This window comes from Phyllobates terribilis, unplaced genomic scaffold (assembly GCF_046119375.1).
Source record: "Phyllobates terribilis strain yellow unplaced genomic scaffold, ASM4611937v1 Scaffold_27__1_contigs__length_16484149, whole genome shotgun sequence".
Lineage (NCBI taxonomy): Eukaryota > Metazoa > Chordata > Amphibia > Anura > Dendrobatidae > Phyllobates > Phyllobates terribilis.
The window spans coordinates 6,274,408-6,294,015 of NW_027362787.1; the positions used below are offsets into that span (position 1 = coordinate 6,274,408).

The window sequence follows — 19,608 nt, forward strand, 5'->3', positions numbered from 1 at the left end:
TTCTGTTTTCTTTTTACAAGAATGTCATATCCCTCATAAGATTTCTTACAAAAAATATAAGGAAGAGTGGAAACATGGTCCATCGGTCTGGTCTGGATCAAATGCAACTGGATCAGCCGGGGTAGCTATACTTTTTATGGGAAATGTGTCTATTGATTTTATCCAAGATATTTTACCGGGTCGTATTCTTTTAGTTAAGGCTTTTATTGATGGGACAAGATGGCAGTTTTTAAATTTTTATGGGTCACCTGATAAAAATGAAAGGGCTGATATGCTGGAAATTTTACCTTTATTTATTAACATTTCTGAACCTTTTATCCTGGCAGGTGATTTTAATTGTATTTTAAAAGGCGAAAGCCGACGCTCCGGTTCCGTGAGTAGAAATTATGACAAAACGTCTGGAATGTTAAGCAATATTATAAATGATTGTAAATTAACTGATGTGTATAAAGAATGTAACAAGGATAGCCCTATAGACGCTGGTTTCACCTGGAGCAATTCTACATGTAGCTCCAGGATAGATTTTGTTTTAGGTTCAGAAAAAATACTGCCAGTGAAATGTGAAGTTTTAACTAATATTCTCTCAGATCACAAGGTTTTATCTTTTAGAGTGAGGATTAATGGAAAGAAGAAATGTGGTAAGAAATCTTGGAAATTGAATGTGTCCCTTTTAAAAGATCCACAAATTTTATCGGATTTTATTGAGTTTTATGTAAAGTGTAGAAAAAGGAAAAACCCCAATATTTCTTTTAGCTCCTGGTGGGATAGAATGAAAATAAGCATTAAAGATTTCTTTATTAAGAAAAGCATACAAAAAGCTAAAGAAAAGTTTGAGATCTATAATTTTCTTAATATCAGGTTACAGACATTGTACAAATTCAAAGACAATGGTCTGGATGTAGGTAATGATATATTGAGTCTTAAAGGAGAAATTTCAAAGTGGTTGGAACAAAAAGGAAAAGAACTGATTTTTCGTTCAAAGGTAAAACACGTAGAAGAGGATGAGACTTGTTCCAGGTATTTTTTTAAGAAAAACAAACAGACAAAAACAATAATTGATAACATAGATGGAGATAATAATATCAACATTATATTGGATAAGGTAAATGTCTATTTTAATGATCTTTTTAATGTAAAAACTGTAGACCATGATTTAATACACACTTTCCTGGGGGAGATCAAGTCCACCCTAGATGCTGATGCCCAAAGTTTTTTATCCCAACCTCTAGTTGAGGAAGAGATTTTAGAAACCATGAAGAGTTTTAAAAATGGTAAAGTGCCCGGCCCTGATGGTATCCCCATAGAGTTTTATATAAGTTTTTATGATATTTTAAAAGATGATTTGTTTAATTTGTTTTCCGAAGTTTTTAATAATAAGGTTTTACTCAACTCATGGAAGAAAGGTGAGGTATCACTACTATACAAAAAAGGTGACAAAACGGATCTTAAAAACTGGAGGCCGATAACTCTTTTAAATAGTGATTACAAAATTATGGCTAAGATCTGTGCAAATCGGTTGAAAAAGGTGATACATAAAGTAATTCATGCAAATCAGGTATGCGGGGTACCTGGGCGTAGTATCTGGGACAATTTAAACCTGGTGAAAGATTGTATTGAAGATGTAAAAACCAGAAAGACAAAGATGTCAATCCTAGCGGTGGATTTTGAGAAAGCTTTTGACCGCGTGTCTCATTTTTATCTTTTTAAAGTTTTAGAAAAAATGGGCATTCCGGGTGGGTTTTTATTGTCTCTTAAAGCTTTTTATAATGATTGTACGAGTAAGATTTTAGTTAATGGTTTTAAAACAAAAGAGGTAGTTTTAAAATCAGGGGTGAAGCAGGGTTGCCCTTTGTCCCCCCTGCTTTTTATATGTGCTATAGAACCCCTTTTATGTACAATACGCCGGGATAAGCAAATATGTGGAGTACCCTTACCCGGAGGGAACGGTCTACAAGTTAAAGTTGTAAGCTATATGGATGATGTAGCAGTGTTTGGATGTGATGTACCTTCAATACAAAAAACGATAAGCCAAATTCAGTCTTTTTGTACAGTTTCCGGTTTTAAAATTAATCTTACTAAATGTAATATTTTAAATGTCGGGGGGATGAGTTTACATGATGTACCAATTGCAGTTACAGATTCCATTACTATTTTAGGTGTTTCTTTTAATGAATCTAATAATGGTTTTAATAGCTGGGATGCGGCAGCACAGAAAATTAATCAGAAAATCTGCATGTGGAATATGAGAAAGCTGTCAATGGAAGGTAAAGTTCTGATTGTAAAAATGGTGATATTACCTATCCTGTTATATCTTAGTTTGGTGTTCCCCCCTCCTATAAATTTGTTGAAACGAATTACAAAAGTATGTTTTACCTTTTTTTGGGGCTCAAAAATGGAGAAACTCAAAAGAGAAATTGTGACAAAGCCAAAGGTTAAAGGTGGGAAAGATTTCCCTGTTTTAGATAAGTTTCTTTTAATACATTTTTTCTGTTTCTGTTTTAAAACCCTTTTTAAAGATAATTACCTTTCCTATTTTATGCGTTTTAACACTGGTTTTCTCATGAGAAGGTTTGGTTGGTTTGAAACAGTTTTATCCTCTCCTTATGCTTTTAACCTACCTGCACATTATGAGATTTTAAAGAAAATTATTCTTGATTTTAATTTGAATAAGAAACAGACAGGGGATCTATGTAACAGCAAGACACTACTCAAACAAATTAGTACTGATGTGACGTTGTGTGATATTGAACGTTATGATGATGACAAAACTGTACACATATGGAAAACGATTAACGCCCCTTATCTTTTTAATGTACAGAAAGACATGTCTTGGAGCTGCGCACACCACTGTCTTCCTTGCCGGGCATTCCAGTACAGAAGAGGTTTTGTGAGGTCTGCCATCTGCCCAAGAGAAGGTTGTCAAGAAGAAGAGACAGTGAAGCATCTTTTATGGACTTGTGCTTTTGCTAAAGAGTTCTGGAGAAGACTAATCCCCCTGCTGGAGAAAATGGTGGACCTCAAGGACTTTAATTTTGCATCAGTGTTATATGGTCTTCTGGAATGCCCAACAATGGACCAAAAAATAATGGCGTGGAAGATAGTGAATTGTGCCAAGATAGCGCTCTGGAATGCTAGAAATATTGCTGTTTTTAAACATGAAATGTTACCAGTAGATGATGTTTTAGCCTTTTGTAAAAGTGAAATGTACATATACTATTTATTGGACAGGAAAAAGAATGTAACGTTGGCAGGCAAATGGCTTTTTAACCTATGGAATATTTGAAGTCTTGTAAAATTTGCTGTGATGGAATTTTTATTTTTCTTTGAAGTCCCGAAAGTGTAATGTGGATGTAATGGTTTTATTTCTGTAATTTGTTAAATTTTAAATAAACGGTTTTTATCCCCATGTGGGGGATAGCCAAATTAAAAAATCTGTTCTTATCAGTTTAATATCTGATACGTCCCCTATCTGGGGACCATATATTAAATGGATTTTTAGAACAGGGAGATGGAAAAAGAGCTTGCTCTGTCCACTCCACGCATTGACCTGGTATTGCAGTATCTCCAGGACCGGTGCACCCCTTCTTTAATGCAGTTTCTAAAATCAGAAAGAATTGAATTCAATGTTTTTTGTTCATTTTGCTTGTTTGTCGGATTTTGGGATGGACTCTTTGGCTTTGCTTTTCTTCTCCTCATTGGATTTTTCATGTTCAAAGTTGCAGAAGCCAGATTACAAGCTCATTTTGGTTCAACTTCAGCAACTGTGCATTGCATTGCCATGCAATGTGATGCAATGCTATCTTTCTAGCTCTCCCTTTTTACTTCCTTTTGGATAAACAGACATATTAGGCAAGCATTTTGGAGCTTTCACCTAAATAACTACAGGTGGTGAGATAAGCTGCACAATATAATTGACCTTTCAGTATATTGTTGCACACACACCATCTATTTAGCAAATGCCCTTGTTATCAACAGCAGCCTTTTAAACTCACCTGAGCTAACAGGTATGTGCGCTGGTTACTCTGCTGCGCTTAAAATTTCTTTTTTGGTTTGCTACAATGCCTTTTCTGAAGCGTTGTCTCCTTCTGCTGGAACACTGACTTCTTTCATTTAATGCCTGCAGACTATAAAAGAGAACCCAACCCAAAAAGTTTGGTTGATTAGTCTGTGGCATTCTGTTAAACTGTTGCTTATGGCGGTCTCTGTGAGCTTCTCAGCGACATTCAGCCAGCCAGGTATCCTGCCTGCAGTAGATGGAATGTGGCAATGGAACGCTGGCTGCGCGTGTCATAATAGGCTCTGAGCCTTTATATACCTGTGCACAGCAGCAGCCACCTTCAGTCTGCTGCTGGACAGCCAGCAGCAGCAGCAGCAGCAGGAGAGGTATGTAATCAGGAGCCCTCCTGCTAAGGGTAGACAGCTGCTCGTTCCACCCCACCCCCCGCCTTAATTGGTTCTCCTCCCTTCCAACGGTGTTGAGGCGGGTGGGAACAGCAGGGGGTGAAGGTGCTGTGTTTAAAGAGGTGGAGTTATGCAGATCTAAAACGCGTGGATTGCAGCAGCAGCAAGCCGAAAAGTGCAGGCATGCAAGGGATCTAGAGGTTGACAACATGTCTTCTTAACGGGAGTCCAGGAGCTCATCTCCACAAATGGACTTTTCAGGATCCTTGGGTGGCTCCGTAGTTTGAAACCAATTCTGGTTATCGCTTCTCGGCCTTTTGGCTAAGATCAAGTGTAGTATCTGTTCTTATCAGTTTAATATCTGATACGTCCCCTATCTGGGGACCATATATTAAATGGATTTTTAGAACAGGGAGATGGAAAAAGAGCTTGCTCTGTCCACTCCACGCATTGACCTGGTATTGCAGTATCTCCAGGACCGGTGCACCCCTTCTTTAATGCAGTTTCTAAAATCAGAAAGAATTGAATTCAATGTTTTTTGTTCATTTTGCTTGTTTGTCGGATTTTGGGATGGACTCTTTGGCTTTGCTTTTCTTCTCCTCATTGGATTTTTCATGTTCAAAGTTGCAGAAGCCAGATTACAAGCTCATTTTGGTTCAACTTCAGCAACTGTGCATTGCATTGCCATGTAATGTGATGCAATGCTATCTTTCTAGCTCTCCCTTTTTACTTCCTTTTGGATAAACAGACATATTAGGCAAGCATTTTGGAGCTTTCACCTAAATAACTACAGGTGGTGAGATAAGCTGCACAATATAATTGACCTTTCAGTATATTGTTGCACACACACCATCTATTTAGCAAATGCCCTTGTTATCAACAGCAGCCTTTTAAACTCACCTGAGCTAACAGGTATGTGCGCTGGTTACTCTGCTGCGCTTAAAATTTCTTTTTTGGTTTGCTACAATGCCTTTTCTGAAACGTTGTCTCCTTCTGCTGGAACACTGACTTCTTTCATTTAATGCCTGCAGACTATAAAAGAGAACCCAACCCAAAAAGTTTGGTTGATTAGTCTGTGGCATTCTGTTAAACTGTTGCTTATGGCGGTCTCTGTGAGCTTCTCAGCGACATTCAGCCAGCCAGGTATCCTGCCTGCAGTAGATGGAATGTGGCAATGGAACGCTGGCTGCGCGTGTCATAATAGGCTCTGAGCCTTTATATACCTGTGCACAGCAGCAGCCACCTTCAGTCTGCTGCTGGACAGCCAGCAGCAGCAGCAGCAGCAGGAGAGGTATGTAATCAGGAGCCCTCCTGCTAAGGGTAGACAGCTGCTCGTTCCACCCCACCTCCCGCCTTAATTGGTTCTCCTCCCTTCCAACGGTGTTGAGGCGGGTGGGAACAGCAGGGGGTGAAGGTGCTGTGTTTAAAGAGGTGGAGTTATGCAGATCTAAAACGCGTGGATTGCAGCAGCAGCAAGCTGAAAAGTGCAGGCATGTAAGGGATCTAGAGGTTGACAACATGTCTTCTTAACGGGAGTCCAGGAGCTCATCTCCACAAATGGACTTTTCAGGATCCTTGGGTGGCTCCGTAGTTTGAAACCAATTCTGGTTATCGCTTCTCGGCCTTTTGGCTAAGATCAAGTGTAGTATCTGTTCTTATCAGTTTAATATCTGATACGTCCCCTATCTGGGGACCATATATTAAATGGATTTTTAGAACAGGGAGATGGAAAAAGAGCTTGCTCTGTCCACTCCACGCATTGACCTGGTATTGCAGTATCTCCAGGACCGGTGCACCCCTTCTTTAATGCAGTTTCTAAAATCAGAAAGAATTGAATTCAATGTTTTTTGTTCATTTTGCTTGTTTGTCGGATTTTGGGATGGACTCTTTGGCTTTGCTTTTCTTCTCCTCATTGGATTTTTCATGTTCAAAGTTGCAGAAGCCAGATTACAAGCTCATTTTGGTTCAACTTCAGCAACTGTGCATTGCATTGCCATGTAATGTGATGCAATGCTATCTTTCTAGCTCTCCCTTTTTACTTCCTTTTGGATAAACAGACATATTAGGCAAGCATTTTGGAGCTTTCACCTAAATAACTACAGGTGGTGAGATAAGCTGCACAATATAATTGACCTTTCAGTATATTGTTGCACACACACCATCTATTTAGCAAATGCCCTTGTTATCAACAGCAGCCTTTTAAACTCACCTGAGCTAACAGGTATGTGCGCTGGTTACTCTGCTGCGCTTAAAATTTCTTTTTTGGTTTGCTACAATGCCTTTTCTGAAACGTTGTCTCCTTCTGCTGGAACACTGACTTCTTTCATTTAATGCCTGCAGACTATAAAAGAGAACCCAACCCAAAAAGTTTGGTTGATTAGTCTGTGGCATTCTGTTAAACTGTTGCTTATGGCGGTCTCTGTGAGCTTCTCAGCGACATTCAGCCAGCCAGGTATCCTGCCTGCAGTAGATGGAATGTGGCAATGGAACGCTGGCTGCGCGTGTCATAATAGGCTCTGAGCCTTTATATACCTGTGCACAGCAGCAGCCACCTTCAGTCTGCTGCTGGACAGCCAGCAGCAGCAGCAGCAGGAGAGGTATGTAATCAGGAGCCCTCCTGCTAAGGGTAGACAGCTGCTCGTTCCACCCCACCCCCCGCCTTAATTGGTTCTCCTCCCTTCCAACGGTGTTGAGGCGGGTGGGAACAGCAGGGGGTGAAGGTGCTGTGTTTAAAGAGGTGGAGTTATGCAGATCTAAAACGCGTGGATTGCAGCAGCAGCAAGCCGAAAAGTGCAGGCATGTAAGGGATCTAGAGGTTGACAACATGTCTTCTTAACGGGAGTCCAGGAGCTCATCTCCACAAATGGACTTTTCAGGATCCTTGGGTGGCTCCGTAGTTTGAAACCAATTCTGGTTATCGCTTCTCGGCCTTTTGGCTAAGATCAAGTGTAGTATCTGTTCTTATCAGTTTAATATCTGATACGTCCCCTATCTGGGGACCATATATTAAATGGATTTTTAGAACAGGGAGATGGAAAAAGAGCTTGCTCTGTCCACTCCACGCATTGACCTGGTATTGCAGTATCTCCAGGACCGGTGCACCCCTTCTTTAATGCAGTTTCTAAAATCAGAAAGAATTGAATTCAATGTTTTTTGTTCATTTTGCTTGTTTGTCGGATTTTGGGATGGACTCTTTGGCTTTGCTTTTCTTCTCCTCATTGGATTTTTCATGTTCAAAGTTGCAGAAGCCAGATTACAAGCTCATTTTGGTTCAACTTCAGCAACTGTGCATTGCATTGCCATGTAATGTGATGCAATGCTATCTTTCTAGCTCTCCCTTTTTACTTCCTTTTGGATAAACAGACATATTAGGCAAGCATTTTGGAGCTTTCACCTAAATAACTACAGGTGGTGAGATAAGCTGCACAATATAATTGACCTTTCAGTATATTGTTGCACACGCACCATCTATTTAGCAAATGCCCTTGTTATCAACAGCAGCCTTTTAAACTCACCTGAGCTAACAGGTATGTGCGCTGGTTACTCTGCTGCGCTTAAAATTTCTTTTTTGGTTTGCTACAATGCCTTTTCTGAAACGTTGTCTCCTTCTGCTGGAACACTGACTTCTTTCATTTAATGCCTGCAGACTATAAAAGAGAACCCAACCCAAAAAGTTTGGTTGATTAGTCTGTGGCATTCTGTTAAACTGTTGCTTATGGCGGTCTCTGTGAGCTTCTCAGCGACATTCAGCCAGCCAGGTATCCTGCCTGCAGTAGATGGAATGTGGCAATGGAACGCTGGCTGCGCGTGTCATAATAGGCTCTGAGCCTTTATATACCTGTGCACAGCAGCAGCCACCTTCAGTCTGCTGCTGGACAGCCAGCAGCAGCAGCAGCAGGAGAGGTATGTAATCAGGAGCCCTCCTGCTAAGGGTAGACAGCTGCTCGTTCCACCCCACCCCCCGCCTTAATTGGTTCTCCTCCCTTCCAACGGTGTTGAGGCGGGTGGGAACAGCAGGGGGTGAAGGTGCTGTGTTTAAAGAGGTGGAGTTATGCAGATCTAAAACGCGTGGATTGCAGCAGCAGCAAGCCGAAAAGTGCAGGCATGTAAGGGATCTAGAGGTTGACAACATGTCTTCTTAACGGGAGTCCAGGAGCTCATCTCCACAAATGGACTTTTCAGGATCCTTGGGTGGCTCCGTAGTTTGAAACCAATTCTGGTTATCGCTTCTCGGCCTTTTGGCTAAGATCAAGTGTAGTATCTGTTCTTTTAAGAACACAAGAGCTGCGATCTACACTTGACGAGAGCGATCGAACTCGGAAGGAGAAGAGCTTCGGAGCCCAGCTGACATCGGAGAAGGAAGGCGGATATCGGTGGGAGGAAGAAGCTCTAAAGAATCCAGAAGAAGACGAAGACTCGGAGAAGAATCGGGCTGTCCTGTGGAATCTTCGAGGAAGAAAATCATCGAGACAAAGACCTTTCGGGGAATTTGTCCAGAACACGACGGGAGAAGAATCTGCATAGCTCCACCCATTCCGGGAAGAGTTCCAGATCCAGCTCCAAGAAGTAACTGCAGGAGGAAAGCCATGGCAAGCGCTGCGAGGAAGGCCGAAAAGAAGAGCCTGGAGCAGGGGACAGCCAGGAGGGCCCAGCCAGGAGCCGATTCTGACCCCAAGGACTCTGCCTCCACGACTGGCCAGCAGAAGGGACCCCAGAAGCCCCGCCACGAAGCTCCAGCCCTGGAGCCATGGATGCGGCAGACGGTGGCCCTGAAGCTGAAGGAAGTGGATGGGAGGGTGCCGGACATGTCCTCGGACGTGTTCTGCCAGAAGATGCTGCTGGATCGAGGCTTCTCCAGGTCGGACACCCTCAGCATCCAGACCTTCTTGACGGGGATCTTCTTCGTCACCTTCGCCACTGTGAACACCTGCAGGAGGTTCTGGGAAATGGTAAGCGCAAAAGGACCGGATAATTCTTTCTCTGCCTTTACAGGTAGCTGCCCTATCCAGAGGGACGAAAGGAGGATCACGGTCTCCATGCGCAACCCGCACACCCCAGGCCAAGACATCTGTACCTTCCTGAGACGCTTCTGTTTGGTTGTGAAGGAACCCTCTCACATCCTGAATGGACTCGGCTTCTGGACAGGTAAGTGGTCGGTGACCGTTAGACTTCACAGGGACCTGGCGTACTCAGACGGACTTCGGCACCTGCCCCCGACATCCTCCCTGGGCAACTCCTACGGCCTCATCTATTACCCGGACATGCCGCGGAACTGCAGGAGATGCGGCAAGAACGGCCACGAGATGAAGGACTGCAAGGAGGATGCCTGCAGGATTTGTCGAGTGACGGGACACAGCTCGAAGGACTGCCCGAAGAAGACATCCTGCAACCTGTGTGGGCTGGCGGCTCATCTGTACAAGGATTGCCCCAAGCGTGAGAGATCCTGGGCATCGGTGGTTGCGACGACCCCAGCTACGGAGGACAAGGCCCCGACGACCAGGCCTGTGAAGGTCAAGGACGCGACGACCAAGGCCCCAGCGGCCAAGGCCGAGACGACCAAGGCCAAAGCGGTCAAGGAGTCAGTGGCCAAAGCCCCAGCGATGGTCCCAGCAGCTCCGAAGCAGAAGAAAAAGTCAAAGGAGGGTAAGAGTTCTGTCACCCCTCTCTCGATCCCTCCCCCTGCCACCCCCGTCCAATTCCCCCCCACCCCGGCCACCCCTGCTGAGGATTCCACTTTCTCTTCCTCCTTCCCCTACTCCTCAGCAGGTGTCCTTTCCCCTGCCCAGGCAGCCACTCTCCCTCCCCAGACCATGGTAGCGGTGGAATTAACCTTTCCTCCACCCGCCGCTATCTATTCCGAGGAGGATTTTCCCCTTCTTGTCTCCCCAGTTCCAACCCGGGGAAAGAGGAAGGTGGAGGACAGCCCTGCTACTGAATCCTCCAAAAAGAAGATTCTGGATTTCGTAGGCGAAAAGGAGGATACCCTCCCTGAGCCAGAAGAGATGGAGCACATGGTTGAGACCCTGGTGGCCGAGCCAGAAGAGGAGGAACTGGTGGTCGCCGAGATTGAGGCCGCGCTGCTTGACCAGATGGAGGAAGAGGGCCTGCTGGTGATCCCGTCACCAGCAGTCAACACCGACGAGGGACCACCCGACCGGAGTGGTAACTAAGGTGTATTGCCTGCGCTAACTTTTTCTTTTTTCCCTACATGATGGCTAATATTAACTTATTTTCCATTAATGTCAGGAGCATCAAGGACAAGTTCAGACGTCAGACTATTTATGCCTTCCTTACTTCCCAGTTGTGTGATGTTTATATGTTGCAGGAATGTTCCCTTCCCTCCTCTAGGTCCTTCAAACATCTGGCCAGGGAGTGGTCCCACGGTCCATCCTACTGGTCCGGTGGGGGTGACTGCAAGTCTGCGGGGGTCGCAATTCTGATCAGGGGGGGCGCATTCACGCTTGAGTCCGTCCAGGAGCTCATCTGCGGCAGGGCTCTTGTTGTAGATGGCAACTGGGCGGGAGAACCTGTCAGGTTCATCAACGTGTATGCGTCCCCACTGAAGAATGAGCGTTTGGAGCTTTTCCAGACCCTGCGGCTTCAGCTTGCCACCACCAGGACCTTAGTGATGGCCGGGGATTTCAACTGCCCCATCGAGGAGGATGGTCGTAGTTCTGGCACATCTGCCAAGTTGGACATCACGTCCAAGCTGCTCATCGAGATGGTAACCGAGGCCTCTTTTCAGGACGTGGTGGGCTCCATGGGGAGAGGCTCCACGAACTATTCGTGGAGCCGACCCGATGGCTCACTCCGCTCCAGGATTGACTTTGTGTTCACCTCTCGGGCAGTCAGGCAGAGTAGGCACTCGATGGTCTCCTGCTTCTTCTCCGACCACAGAGCCATTCACTTACAAGGTGTCCTCGGCGACGGTTTTCCGTCCGGCCCCGGCTCCTGGAAGCTGAATTGTGCTCTGCTGGCTCAGGATGAAGTCGTGGAGGAGCTGAGAGCAGCCTACGCAATGTGGCAGTCCTACAAGGGTAGCTTCCAAACAGTCTCTGATTGGTGGGAATATGTTAAACTTGAGTTTCGCTGTTTCTTTCAGGCCAAGGGTCGACAACAGGAGTGTGAGAAGAGGAGGGACTTCAGAGGGCTGCAGCGCGAGCTGCGGTCGCTGCAGGACCTTCTTCACTGCGGCTGGGACGTGAGGGAGGAGCTGGAGGAGACCAAGAAGAGCCTGAAAAGGCACTTTGAGGAGGAGTCCAAGCGAATCGTCTTCCGTTCCAAAGTGGAGAATCTGGAGAAGGGTGAGAAATGTAACTCATTCTTTTTCAGGAAACTTCATGCCGGTCACACGCCCCTGAACGAGCTGCGAGACGAGAGCGGAAACATGCGACGTGGGAAGGAGGACGTGATGAGGGTCGTCAGCGACTTCTACAGCGAACTCTACTCCCACAAGACTACTGACCCTGACGCTGCTGATAAGTTCCTGTCAGGTATCACTAACCATCTTGATCCTGCAGGCACGGCAGCCTTGGACAAACCTCTGATGGTGGGCGAATTGCTCTCTGCCGCTAAATCCTTTAGGACCGGCAGGACCCCGGGCAGTGATGGTCTTCCAGCGGAGCTCTATGTAGCGCTGGGAGACCTCATCTGTCCGGACCTGTTGGACCTGTACGAGGAGATGGTGGTGGAGGGTAGAATGCCTCCATCTTTGAGGGAAGGAATGGTCACGATCCTGTACAAGCGGAAGGGAGAGAGGTGCGACCTGAGGAATTGGCGTCCCATTACTCTGCTCAACGTGGACTACAAGATCCTGGCCAAGACGATGGCGACACGACTTAAGACGGTCATCGGACGGATCATCCACCCGGACCAGACCTGCGGCATCCCTGGACGTCGCATCGCAGACAGCCTCGCTCTCGTGCGGGACACGGTCGAGTACATCAAGGTCCGCCGCGCACACGCGGCCCTGGTCTCCTTGGATCAGGAGAAGGCCTTCGACCGGGTTTCCCACGAGTTCATGGGCCGAGCTCTGCACCGGTTAGGTTTGGGTAACATGTTTTGTTCGTATGTCCGTCTGATGTATTTTGATATCCACAGCTCGGTGTTGGTGAACGGCTGGAAGACTGACCCCTTCCCTGTCCTCTCTGGGGTCAGACAAGGCTGCCCTCTATCACCTCTTCTTTTTGTTTGTGTTATAGAACTCTTCGCAGAGGCTATCCGGCAGAATGGAGAGATCAGAGGGATCACCGCACCGGGTCCGGGACGACACGAGGTCAAGTGCTCGCTCTACATGGACGACGTCACCGTCTTCTGCGCTGATCGTGGTTCAGTCGACGCCCTCGTCCAGACGTGTGAGAGGTTCAGCCGGGCTTCAGGGGCCAAAGTCAACTGCAGGAAGTCGGAAGCCATGCTCTTCGGGGATTGGCAGCCGGCCTCCTCCGCCCCCTTCCCCTTCAACATTCAACCGGATTTCCTCAAGGTGCTGGGAGTCTGGTTCGGGAAGGAAGGAGCGGCCCTCAAGTCCTGGCAAGAACGCTTGGCCAAGGTGAAGCAACGGATCGGACTCTGGAGCCTCAGACACCTCACTTGTGAGGGTAAGGCACTCGTCCTGCGTAATGAGGTCCTGCCCGTCTTGCAGTACACGGCGCAGGCCTGGCCCCCACACGTCACTGTGTGCAGGGCCATTACCAGGACAGTGTTTCACTTTGTCTGGGGATCCAAGATGGACAGAGTCAGGTGGGCCGTCATGTACAAGGAGCCTCGCAAGGGTGGGAAGGGCGTTCCAGATATCCCCACCCTCCTGCGATCCTCTTTTGTGTGTGATTGTGTCCGCCGGACTTTGCAAGTCAAGAATGGCTCCGCGGGCAGGTCCATGTCTCGCTTCTTCCTGCTTCCTCTTTGGAGGCGACTCGGCTGGGACAAGTGGGACAGCTCCTTCCCCTACAACTGGACGACGCCATGGTTCTACGGAGACGTCGTTCGATTTGTGGGGGAGCATCAACTGGAGGGACTCAAGCCCGACTTGTGGAAGCCCAAAACTATCCACAAGCTAATCAGAGCCAAGGATGACGTGGAGAACATCACAGGACTTCACCAGGACACGCTGGAGACTGTGTGGACAAATGTGTCGTCTGACAGGCTGACCAACGGGCACAAGGACTTGTCGTGGATGGCGATTCAGGGCGGACTGCCCGTCCGGTCATTCATGCATGCCCGGAACCTGTGCAAGACCCGGTACTGCCCAAGGTGCCCCTTCGTGGAGGAAACATCTTTGCACACTTTTTGGGACTGCGGATTTGCACAGCGCCTATTGACTGCACTTGAGGACGACCTGAGGAACTCTGTCCCCAGGGCGAGCCTATCGCACCATTCTGTGCTTTACGGACTCTTCCCTGGGGTTCATACCGTCGGAGCCATCCAGGAGGCTTGGCGCCTTATGAACTGCTTCAAGGATGCCGTTTGGGTCGCCAGGAACCGGCTCATCTTGAGGAGGGAGAGGATGTCCATCCAGGACTGCCGCAGGCTGATCCACAGCCTGCTCAGAGACTATTCCATCATGGATGGTCCGGAGGACGAGGATGAGGACTAAGCCCCTCCTCCCCCTCTCCCCTTATGTGTCTTGTCTTTCAATAAAGCTTCGGGCCTGTGATTTTCCCCTCCCCATCCCCTTTTTCCCAATCCCCATCCCTTATCACGGTTCGTCGTACTGTATTGATTGACATGCTTTTTCTTTCAGATTGAGTGTTTTGTGTAGCATAGGGGTGTGATGTGTCTAGTTAGTGCGTCGTATCCTCATGCTATGTAAATATGATGTAGAATTCTGTGAGTACTGGGCTGCGGCACTGTACACTGTCTGTTAACTTATTTTTTGTGCTAATAAAAGATATATTCAATCAAAAAAAATCTGTTCTTATCAGTTTAATATCTGATACGTCCCCTATCTGGGGACCATATATTAAATGGATTTTTAGAACAGGGAGATGGAAAAAGAGCTTGCTCTGTCCACTCCACGCATTGACCTGGTATTGCAGTATCTCCAGGACCGGTGCACCCCTTCTTTAATGCAGTTTCTAAAATCAGAAAGAATTGAATTCAATGTTTTTTGTTCATTTTGCTTGTTTGTCGGATTTTGGGATGGACTCTTTGGCTTTGCTTTTCTTCTGCTCATTGGATTTTTCATGTTCAAAGTTGCAGAAGCCAGATTACAAGCTCATTTTGGTTCAACTTCAGCAACTGTGCATTGCATTGCCATGTAATGTGATGCAATGCTATCTTTCTAGCTCTCCCTTTTTACTTCCTTTTGGATAAACAGACATATTAGGCAAGCATTTTGGAGCTTTCACCTAAATAACTACAGGTGGTGAGATAAGCTGCACAATATAATTGACCTTTCAGTATATTGTTGCACACACACCATCTATTTAGCAAATGCCCTTGTTATCAACAGCAGCCTTTTAAACTCACCTGAGCTAACAGGTATGTGCGCTGGTTACTCTGCTGCGCTTAAAATTTCTTTTTTGGTTTGCTACAATGCCTTTTCTGAAACGTTGTCTCCTTCTGCTGGAACACTGACTTCTTTCATTTAATGCCTGCAGACTATAAAAGAGAACCCAACCCAAAAAGTTTGGTTGATTAGTCTGTGGCATTCTGTTAAACTGTTGCTTATGGCGGTCTCTGTGAGCTTCTCAGCGACATTCAGCCAGCCAGGTATCCTGCCTGCAGTAGATGGAATGTGGCAATGGAACGCTGGCTGCGCGTGTCATAATAGGCTCTGAGCCTTTATATACCTGTGCACAGCAGCAGCCACCTTCAGTCTGCTGCTGGACAGCCAGCAGCAGCAGCAGCAGGAGAGGTATGTAATCAGGAGCCCTCCTGCTAAGGGTAGACAGCTGCTCGTTCCACCCCACCCCCCGCCTTAATTGGTTCTCCTCCCTTCCAACGGTGTTGAGGCGGGTGGGAACAGCAGGGGGTGAAGGTGCTGTGTTTAAAGAGGTGGAGTTATGCAGATCTAAAACGCGTGGATTGCAGCAGCAGCAAGCCGAAAAGTGCAGGCATGTAAGGGATCTAGAGGTTGACAACATGTCTTCTTAACGGGAGTCCAGGAGCTCATCTCCACAAATGGACTTTTCAGGATCCTTGGGTGGCTCCGTAGTTTGAAACCAATTCTGGTTATCGCTTCTCGGCCTTTTGGCTAAGATCAAGTGTAGTATCTGTTCTTATCAGTTTAATATCTGATACGTCCCCTATCTGGGGACCATATATTAAATGGATTTTTAGAACAGGGAGATGGAAAAAGAGCTTGCTCTGTCCACTCCACGCATTGACCTGGTATTGCAGTATCTCCAGGACCGGTGCACCCCTTCTTTAATGCAGTTTCTAAAATCAGAAAGAATTGAATTCAATGTTTTTTGTTCATTTTGCTTGTTTGTCGGATTTTGGGATGGACTCTTTGGCTTTGCTTTTCTTCTCCTCATTGGATTTTTCATGTTCAAAGTTGCAGAAGCCAGATTACAAGCTCATTTTGGTTCAACTTCAGCAACTGTGCATTGCATTGCCATGTAATGTGATGCAATGCTATCTTTCTAGCTCTCCCTTTTTACTTCCTTTTGGATAAACAGACATATTAGGCAAGCATTTTGGAGCTTTCACCTAAATAACTACAGGTGGTGAGATAAGCTGCACAATATAATTGACCTTTCAGTATATTGTTGCACACACACCATCTATTTAGCAAATGCCCTTGTTATCAACAGCAGCCTTTTAAACTCACCTGAGCTAACAGGTATGTGCGCTGGTTACTCTGCTGCGCTTAAAATTTCTTTTTTGGTTTGCTACAATGCCTTTTCTGAAACGTTGTCTCCTTCTGCTGGAACACTGACTTCTTTCATTTAATGCCTGCAGACTATAAAAGAGAACCCAACCCAAAAAGTTTGGTTGATTAGTCTGTGGCATTCTGTTAAACTGTTGCTTATGGCGGTCTCTGTGAGCTTCTCAGCGACATTCAGCCAGCCAGGTATCCTGCCTGCAGTAGATGGAATGTGGCAATGGAACGCTGGCTGCGCGTGTCATAATAGGCTCTGAGCCTTTATATACCTGTGCACAGCAGCAGCCACCTTCAGTCTGCTGCTGGACAGCCAGCAGCAGCAGCAGCAGGAGAGGTATGTGACGCGCCCCCTGGGACATATTCCTTTTTGAGGGGAATACCCGGCACCGGATCAGATGGGGGGTTGTAGTCTCCGAGCGGCTGTGACCCGGTCCCGTGCCCAGGGCGTCAAGCTAAGTGTTATGTGGCAGTCCTTACTGATGTTATTAAAGTTCGTTGTGTCGACTACGCCACCCGTTGTGATGCGGTCACTGTGGCCGCCGCTGCTGCAGGGTCCGCTGAGGCTGATGGTGGGTGCGCAGCTTGGTGGGATAACCCCCAACGGGAGGGGTATAGCCTCAGAGGGGACAGGCGCAGAGGATGGGGGTTGTGGTGGTGCGGTGCAGCCGGTAATGATGACAGACTCGGGTTGTGCAGTTAAGGGTCTTTACTTACTGCAGTTGTTATACGGGTCACTCTAGCTCCAAGTGACCACCCGAGCCGTGCTGCGACCACCAGGTCCTGGATCCGGCCAACCCCCAAACAAGTCCGGAGCGTGGCCCTGAGCTCTCTCTCTCTCTGTCCTCTCTTCAGCCGTCCCCACCAGTGATTCACCTAAATCCAGCTCCCTCGGGCCTTCTGTTGGGCAACCTTTGGCCTCAGGTTCCCTGACCCTCCGTGTGGTGTGCCTTCAGGGTGAATGTAGTGGGTGACCGTGACAGACACTGCCCACGGTCTCCGGTCTCTGGCTGGGGAATGTCTTTACCCCCACCAGCTTGGGTTCCGGTACCCTTCTGCTGACTCCTCACCCGGTGTTCTTATTTGGGTTCTTGGGTCCCTTCTTTGTCCCCCTCTGGGTCTTTCTGTACTCCACTCTCTCACTCTTCAGGCTCAGGTCTGCTCTGCTCCCTTGCTGCAGGCTGACTTCCTCTGCAGAAGACTTGTACTCTCCTTCTGACTCTCTGCATCTGACTTGTCCTCTGCGTCTGACAGGCTCCTCTGCGTCTGACCCTGATCTTTGATGGTGCCCACCTTATATAGCCCTCTATGTGTGAGCTCAGGTGACCAGCACCCAATGAGCTCCTAACACTACCCAGACTGCTCCCCCTATCTGCCCCTACACTACATGGGATGTTCCTCCCCCCTCCCACTCCAGCCAGGAACAGGCTCGGTCGCACCTGCACATTTCTAAGTGGGAGTGCCGTCGGCCTGCTCCTCTGGAATGGGATGTATGTAGTGCATGCAGTCTATCTGAGCTCAGTTCCACACTCCTTCCTTACCCGGGAGTGGAATATCACACCTCTGGGTTGAGGTGCAATACTCCTGTAGCAGCCGAATCCTCAGGGTGCTACATTCCCCCCTGGTAAATCACAGCACGTCCTCGGGCTGCAAAGACAAAAAACACCAAAACATACAACATTTTTATAAACATGAAAACATATTAAATATTATACGAAATACTATATAAATATATATATAAACTTTTTCAGGTAAACAACATTCTCGTCGTCTCTTTCTCTCTTCTGTTCCTCTGGTCACCGTGCAACTCGTGACCAGGTAGAGTGCGACAGTCTTTTAGAAAAATGGTTTTTCCTATAAAACCGGTAGGGGGCGCTTTAGCAAGCGCAACTATGTACAGGGAAATTTTGGCCGTTCTCAGTCCCCGGCCAGGTAAAGGGAAAGGGATGGCTGCTCACAGTCCTCAGCCTGGTATGGAAAGGGTTACAGGTAACAGTTCGCTGGTCCCAACGGGGACTATTTTAGCAGCAACAACAGTTCCAGTTTCAGTTTCAGTTCCGATTCACTGTGCCCCGACAGGCAACTATATACAGTCTCCTGCTCTGCCGCACTCAACGGCGTCTGCCTCCTGCTCTTATCTTACGGCTGGTGGTTTCTTCAGACCCGTCCGGGTCCTCTTGCTCCTCCTCCTCGCACCGCAACTCCTCCTCCGTCAAGCGATGCACGTGGAGGGCGTAAGGTCCCTTGGCACACTTGTGCCGGGTGAACGTTACCTCATCACCGACGTAGAGGTCACGGCCTTTGTGACCCTCTGGCAGGTGGGACTCGACGTCCCGTCGTGTAACGAAGACGTCACCCATGGTGTTCCGGTCCCTTATGAAGCCCCACCCATGCTGCGCATTAAACTTTATTACCGTCCCGATGGTACGGGGGCGATCTGCTGCACGGGGGTCCCTTCTGGTCCGACTCTTTTGCTCCGCGCTGCGGGTCTGGGCCCATTGCTCTTTGGCCTGCCTCTCCTCCCGCTCTCTCTTGAACTCTGCCAGCTGTTGACGGCAACACTCTGTGCGCGCTGCTGCAGCTGCCCGAGTCTCTCCGGTGAACCCCATCAGATCTTCTCCCTTGGGGTCCCACGCAAATTGAGCCTCTTCTAGGGGAGGCGAGACCCGAGTCACGGGCTTTGGAGCCGGGATCAGGGGCTCACACAGGGGACCTAGTTGCTTCTGCCGCTCCAGCTCCAAGAATCCTTCGGGCCAGATGAAAGGCCGACCGTCCGGCCACGTTAGCTGGCTGAAGGGGTCCTCTCCCAGATGTGGCACCCTAGGTATTACGGGCGCGGGCGCGGTGGTGGTGGCGCCCGGGTTGCCCAGGCCTTGCGGCCAGGCCTGGGGCACCTGGAAGGTGAAGGGCACCGTTAGGACGGCGGCGCCCTGGGTTACCTGGCCTTGCGACCAGGCCGGAGGCTCCGCGGAGGTAGATGGCTCTGCTTTGGATGCGGCGCCCGGAAATGCTAGGCCCTGTGACCAGGCCGGAGGCTCCTCTTCCGGCGCCACGCTCCGGGTCACGATGCGTGACGTCATCGGGGTCGCGACGGCGGCTTCCGGTCGGGGCCTAGTCGGTGGCGATGTCATGGCGGTCTCGGGTACGGCCGGGGGACCTTCGGGCTCTGCGACGGGGAGCTGGGGCAGGTAAGCGGTCTTCCGGTATGGGGTATAGGCATCCCCCTTACCTGCTGCCATGCGTCTCGCTCCCTCTTCTGCGCCGTCTCCGGCCTTGGGTCCTCCCGCGTCATCCGCAGAGGCAGTCGATGTCTTCTTCCAAGGGAGCGGGTTAAGTGGACGGGTTCCAGCTTGCTGGGCCATCTCCCGGCCCCACTCCGCCAG

At 48.2% G+C, this 19,608-nt stretch overlaps 6 non-coding genes and 1 pseudogene across 6 annotated transcripts; all 7 read left to right on the top strand.

Moving 5' to 3' along the window:
- Positions 1-3,390: 3,390 nt before the first annotated feature.
- LOC141177715 (U2 spliceosomal RNA) lies at positions 3,391-3,584 on the top strand. Its single transcript, XR_012254283.1, has one exon. It is a non-coding gene; the product is annotated as a U2 spliceosomal RNA (small nuclear RNA).
- Positions 3,585-4,702: 1,118 nt separating this feature from the next.
- On the top strand, positions 4,703-4,893 carry LOC141178501 (U2 spliceosomal RNA). The gene has a single exon (XR_012254780.1). It is a non-coding gene; the product is annotated as a U2 spliceosomal RNA (small nuclear RNA).
- Positions 4,894-6,011: 1,118 nt separating this feature from the next.
- Positions 6,012-6,202, top strand: LOC141178502 (U2 spliceosomal RNA). Its single transcript, XR_012254781.1, has one exon. It is a non-coding gene; the product is annotated as a U2 spliceosomal RNA (small nuclear RNA).
- Positions 6,203-7,317: 1,115 nt separating this feature from the next.
- Positions 7,318-7,508, top strand: LOC141178503 (U2 spliceosomal RNA). The gene has a single exon (XR_012254782.1). It is a non-coding gene; the product is annotated as a U2 spliceosomal RNA (small nuclear RNA).
- A 1,115-nt stretch (positions 7,509-8,623) lies between these two features.
- Positions 8,624-8,713, top strand: LOC141178040 (U2 spliceosomal RNA; annotated as a pseudogene).
- A 5,552-nt stretch (positions 8,714-14,265) lies between these two features.
- LOC141177717 (U2 spliceosomal RNA) lies at positions 14,266-14,460 on the top strand. Its single transcript, XR_012254285.1, has one exon. It is a non-coding gene; the product is annotated as a U2 spliceosomal RNA (small nuclear RNA).
- A 1,115-nt stretch (positions 14,461-15,575) lies between these two features.
- On the top strand, positions 15,576-15,766 carry LOC141178504 (U2 spliceosomal RNA). Its single transcript, XR_012254783.1, has one exon. It is a non-coding gene; the product is annotated as a U2 spliceosomal RNA (small nuclear RNA).
- The last annotated feature ends 3,842 nt before the right edge of the window (positions 15,767-19,608 follow it).